Below are 6,430 nucleotides of genomic sequence, written 5' to 3'. Positions count from 1 at the left end.
TCCTTTCAAAATCCAAGCTCTAAAATTCCAATTTCTCACAAACACACCCACATCTGAAGTCTCCTAGCCTCCTTCACTTAGCCAACTTCTACTCATCCTTAAAGACCCAGTTCAAGGATAACCTCTCTTGGGACAATTTCCCAAAGCCACTTGCACTCCTCAATCAGAAGAGATTTTTGATTCTGCTGGGCTGCCAATAGCATATTTCAGTGTTTTTCCATGCTGTTTGTCAAGAACTGTAAAGGATGTGAATTTTTATTTACTCACAAGCTAATAAGATCGCCCGTCACAGTTTCATGCTGGTGGAAGATAAGAGAATCCTGTATTAGAGACAATGGACTTGATTACAGCACAGCAAGGAGCATGAGCTTTATGTTCCAGTAGGTTCTCCTTGCCCCCCAAGTGCCATGGCGTTGAGGCAGAGGGGGCTCAGGTGAATGCAGAGCATGGAGTGAACCCTGAGCTGGAGAACCTGAACCTGTTAATGGGCGGAGAGCAAACTTGTCAATCTTTGCTCCAGAGCAAAACATTATCTGTTATACTGGACACTAAACAAACCTACTCTGTGCTCTGCAAGGAGAAGCTAACTCTATCTTCCAAGGCTTTCATTCCCCCAAACTTTCATGGGAGCTTCCTCTTTGTACCCAATTTTTTTTGGTTTTTGGGGTTTTTTGGGGGGCGACTGGGGGAAGAGGTTGGAGGGAAGGTATACATTGGACTGTGTCCTCTTCCCAGTAGGACCGCAGTGTCTACAAAACAGACATAGGCTATCTATTTCAGAACAGAAAATCTCCGAAGAGGAGTAAGTTAAGGTGAAAATTCAAAGTAAGGCAAGGTGAACACAAGTTCTAGAATAGTTCCAAATATACATATTTTTTCTCTTAAACAAAAGTAATTATAAATTATTCAGCTATATATATTTAGACTTTTGTAAGGTTTATGATGTAAGTAAAATCACAAATCCCTAAAAAGTTTCTTTATTTTTGGTTGAAAACTTATATACCTCATAAATACCAAAAATTCAGCTAAAAACTGTGGGTAGTAGCTATATCTTAATGGATATCTACTGTAAGCCTCATCCTTTTTCTACATCATCTTTAATCCTCATAGAGACCATGTGAAAAAACTTCCATATTCCAAATTTTTGGAGTGAGTGGCTAAGTGATTTACCCAAGGTGATATAACTAATAAGTGGAGGACATAAGTTGTTGTTGTTCTTTTTAACCCAATCTATTTGGTTCCAAATTCTACAAGCTAAAATCCCTCATGAGAATTCTCTTCGGAGATTACCTTTCTTCCATGACCACCAGCTAAGACTGCAGAACAAACGGAAGTGGAGTTAATTCTGCAGGTTGGCCCAGCCTGAGGTCAGGGAGTGACTACATGGAGCCACCAAGCAGAGACTGAAGAGACCTTCAGTCTCAACTTCACTTACCTTTCGATTTTGGCCAAAGTCCATCCTTATTGTAGATATAATGAAGCACAGTGTTTCTCTTGTCACCTCATAGGAAGGTTGGAACAGCTTTTCTTTGGCAGAAGAGACAGGGCTGCTCAAAAATGCAGACCAATTTTATACACATTATAAATATATTAGCATTTATATTTCTCAGGTTAGCCTTGTCCATAAAGCCTCAGGTGATTTCTTTCAATCATCCATCCATTCCTCTTTCCATTTAAACAAATATTTGTGGCAAGCCAATGAAGTGCCAGGCAACGCTGGAGAATAAAGGGATGAATCCATGTAATGGAAGGAATGTGATCTTTGAAATCAGACAGAGCCTAGTTTAATTCCTGCCTTTGTCACTTATAAGACAAATCTCTAACCTTTCTGAGTCTCTGTTTTGTTGTATGAAAAGTGAAAACAATAATCCCTATCTCTAAGGCTGTGTAAGGATAAAACCAAAGAAGTACGTCAGTTGCCTAACAGAGTGACTGAACCAAGAATGCTGTTCCCTTCCTTTCTCATTCAGTCATTACAAGGCTATGATGTATTCTATGCTACTCCTGGGAGACTCCTGGATATCACAGACAAAATGATCTCACTTATATGTGGAATCTAAGAACAGAATAAACAAATGAACAAAACAGAAACACACTCATAAATACGGAGATCAAGCTGATGGTTACTAGATGTGAGGAGTGTTGGGGCCAGGGTGAGAAAGGTGAAGGGATTAAAAAGTACAAATTGGTAGTTACAAAATAGTCATGGAGATGTAAAATACAGTATGGGGAATATAGCCAATAATATTTTAAAAGCTATGTATAGTGTCAAATGGGAACTACACTTAGGGGGGATCACTTCATAAATTATGTAAATGTCTAACCAATAAGCTGTACACCTGAAACTAATATAAAATAATAGTGAAGTTCAACTATAAAAAAATAGTCATGGGGATATAAAGTACAGCATAGGGAATATAGTCAATAATATTGTAATAACTATGTATGGTGTCAGATGGGTAATAGATTTATTGGGGTGATCATTCTGTGAGGTATATGTGTCCAATCACTATGTTATTTTGTAAACCTGAAACTAATTTTAAAAATTGGTTTCATCACATATGTATGTGTCTCCAAATGACATGCTATTTTGCATTTGTTGGTTCTGAACTTTATTAAAATGACATTATAGTATTAAAAACATTGGTCTCAGATAACTCAAATATTTAATTATAGATGAAGCTGGTTGCATGCTAGATATAGATTTTGGAGGAGAAATGAAGAAGCTAATATCCTGCCTAGGGATGCCATCAAAAGAACAACATCCAACAACTATGCTCAGTGAAATTTTTCCAGGGGAAATTCCAAGCTTGACTGGGGCACTTTAAAAGTTGAATTATTTATTGCTGTTGGACAAGTGGGTGGAATACATAGAGATGTTCAGAAGACCATTAGGTTGGTTAGTATTCAGAAAAAGAAGAACTTGTAGAAATTCTGCAAATCATAGGTGATAAAATAACTATAATCTTTGTTGAAACTAAGACGAAAGCAGATTTTATTCCAACTTTTGTCTAGAAAAGATAGCAAATACAAGTAAGTATTCATGGTGATCTGGAACACACACAGAGAGAAATCTCTTGGGGATTTTCACTGCAGACAGATTTTCACAGACAGACATCTAGCTACTTCATTAGATGCTAGACAGCTGGATATTGAAAATGTTCAATATATTATCAGTTTTGATATTCCTTCGACTATTGATGAATGTGTTTGTTGAACTCAGTGTACCAGTGAGTGTGGGAACACTAGCAGAGCTATTTCCTTTTGTGATGCTGAATCAGATAACCTCTAGTGAAACTACAGTCAGGTAGGTGCTCAAACAGGATGTTTCTTCATGGTTGGAAGAAATTGCCTCTAGCACATGTGTTCCTGGCTTCAGTGATAGTACAAGAGGAAATGTGTTTGCACCCGTTGATACTCAAAAGAATTACCGCAGCAGGAGCACGTCAAACATGCCAGGGTTTTCTTTTCACAAACTGTCAATCCAATGAATGATGAATCATAGGATTAAAACTAAAACATTGAAATATGTGGTACAGTTTTGCTGCAGAGAAGAAAATTGTGTTTTTTGAGCTTTTAACATAAGTGTGAAACCTGACGTTTTTGTGTCTCCTGCCATCCAGTTCCCATTCCTACTCTTAAAAAAAAAAAGTCCTTATTGAGTAGTTATGTGAGACACTAAAAATTAGTATTCTAGTTACTGATACAAATTGTGTTAACTGGAAAGAGTAAAGCATTTTAAATGTCTTGCCAAAAAGAAAAAAAAATCCTTTAAGAAGTTAACTGTTTACTTGGGGAGAAAATATAGAATAAAGAATAACCAGAATAGATGACAAAATATTCTTCAAACCATAAAATGCGAAAGAAAAGTTTGGTACAATGAGACTATAATGAGTTTACCTCCAGCCTGTGAGATTGAGAATTTCATGAATATTCCTAATCAATAGTAGTGGCCTATGGATGTCTTTCCCTCTGGCTTAATTGCCCCCTTGTCCTCTTCACTGGCTACAGCAAGATTTAGAGCAGCGGTTCTCAACCTGTGGGTTGCGACCTCTTTGGGGGTCAAACGACCCTTTCACAGGGGTCACCTAAGACCATTGGAAAACAAAAAGATACTTACATTACGATTCATAACAGTAGCAAAATTACAGTTATAGAGTAGCAACGAAAGTAATTTTATGGTTGGGGGTCACCACAACATGAGGAACTGTATTAAGGGGCCGTGGCATTAGGAAGGTTGAGAACCACTGATTTAGAGGAAGAGAGGAAAGCAGTCAGGTGGAAGCAAGAAAAGGCACAGCTTAAGAGAATCAACCTTCTTTACCCTCTCCAGAGAGGAAGGTGTTTACTTTAGTCCCCCTCCCAAATCTCTACCCTGTGATTTTGCCCAGTCTGTCTGTGAGATCTGCCTACTCTTTTCTAAAGAGACACTTTCCTATTTGAGGTAGCGAAATCTTATTTTATTTTACTTCTTTATTTTGAAATAATTGTAGTTTCACAGGTAGTTGCAACATACCCTTTATCTAGTCCTCCCCAATGGGTCCATATTCCATAAGCCAGAAATCCGGCATTGGTACAATGTATGTATGGAGGTAGCAAATTTTTGCGTTCCTCGTTGCTTTTTCTTTAAATGCTTCCTGTAAGACTCAGAATTTCTTGTTGTACTTAATCTCTAAGTTGGGCTGACAGTGTGCAGAAGTCCAGTGATGCCAAGATTTTCCGTGGGCACAAACTTTCCAAGATAAACATGTCTCCAACATCAGGAATCCTTTCTATGTAAACTTTGGCAAGGCATTTGAAACACACACAGTGCAAGCAAACAAAAAAAATAAAAATAAAAAAAATAAATGTCTTTTGCTTAGAAAATTTTAAAAATAAGATATTTGGTAAGCTGCAATATATTTTAACTGTTATCATAGCCAATAACTATGAAATATAATAAAGTTACTTTATTTTACTTGATTGTGGTTACTTTAGATCACTTGTTGTGAAATGATTTGCAGTTAACAAATTTCCTTTATGTCCATTTTCTCATTTCATTTTCACAATTATACTATGTTAAAAAGTATATGCTGTTTTTTTCTATTTAACAAATGTAAGACTGTGGCTTAGAGACAGACAATAAGAAAAGTAGCTGAAATGGGGGAAAAGACATGCAGTTCTGTGATAAGACTGTCCTACCCAAAATAAGAATGTTTATCAATTCTATTTTCATCTGAATATAACAATCTGGTTAAAAATTGAGATAGAGTTTAAGTAAACTAGCTTCTCCCTCCCACTCTTCCCATGCTATAAGTAGATAATTTTGATCTACAAGTAAAATTTTCAGAATCTAGGTTAAGACTAAGAAGTAATTAAGAAAGACCTCTGTTATGGACTGAATATGTTTGTGTCTTCAAAATTCTTATATTGAAGCCCTAACCTTCAATGTGATGGTGTTTGGACATGGGGCCTTTGGGGGGTAATTAAGGTTAGAGAAGGTCATGAGGGTGGGGCCCTCCTGATGACATTAGTGCCCTTTTAGAAGAGACATTAGAGATCTGTCTCTCTCTCTCTCTCTCTCTCTCTCTCTCTGTCTCTCTCTGCCTCTCCCACTACACCCCACCAGGTAAAGACACAGCAAGAAGCCAGCTATCTACAAACCAAGAAGAGAGCTCTTACTAGAGAGCTCTTACTAGAACCTGACTTGCTGGCCACGTATCTTGGACCTATAGCTTCCAGAACCATGAAGAAATAAAGTTCTGTTCTTTGAGTCTACTCATTCTGTGGTATTTTGTTATGGTAGCCCAATCTGACTAAAATAACCTCTGAAGCTTTGGAATAGGTGTCTCCAAATTTATATACTGTAAAGCTCAATGAAATGCTCATGGACTTACCTGCTTATTGATGTCTACAGTAGACATCAACTCTAAATATTCTAAGTTTCTTGATTTTAGGATATCAGAACACCTGGCTAATGTTATGATACTAACTGAAATGATCCCAAAATTGCTGTTTTTAGACAACAGCATTAAAACAAATTAAGAAAACTTAAGCATCAATTGAAGAAGACAAAAAGAAATGGAAAGACATTCTGTGTTCATGGATTAGAAGAATCAACATAGTTAAATGGCCATATTAGCCAAAGTAGTATACAGATTTAATGCAATCCTCATCAAAATCCCAATGACAATTTTTAAAGAAACAGAGCAAAAAATCATCACATTTGTGTGGAATCACAAAAGACCCTGAATAGCCAAAGTAACCCTAAGAAAAAAAGAACAGTGCTGGAGGTCTTACACTCCCTTACTTCAGCTTGTACTACAAAACAACAATAATCAAAACAGCATGGTACTCGCGGAAAAACAGACACACAGACCAATGGACTAGAATTGAGAACCCAGAAATAAACCCACATATATAGAGGCAGATAATTTTTGACAAAGGAGCC

General features: G+C 37.0%; 1 pseudogene; it reads left to right on the top strand.

Moving 5' to 3' along the window:
- Nucleotides 1-1,943: 1,943 nt before the first annotated feature.
- Nucleotides 1,944-3,505, top strand: LOC109371538 (probable ATP-dependent RNA helicase DDX4; annotated as a pseudogene).
- Nucleotides 3,506-6,430: the final 2,925 nt, after the last annotated feature.

Source organism: Hipposideros armiger, unplaced genomic scaffold, assembly GCF_001890085.2.
Source record: "Hipposideros armiger isolate ML-2016 unplaced genomic scaffold, ASM189008v1 scaffold_579, whole genome shotgun sequence".
In the NCBI taxonomy this organism is placed as follows: domain Eukaryota; kingdom Metazoa; phylum Chordata; class Mammalia; order Chiroptera; family Hipposideridae; genus Hipposideros; species Hipposideros armiger.
The sequence above is the reverse complement of the archived record's forward strand: the minus strand, read 5'-3'. Positions and strand labels throughout refer to the sequence as shown.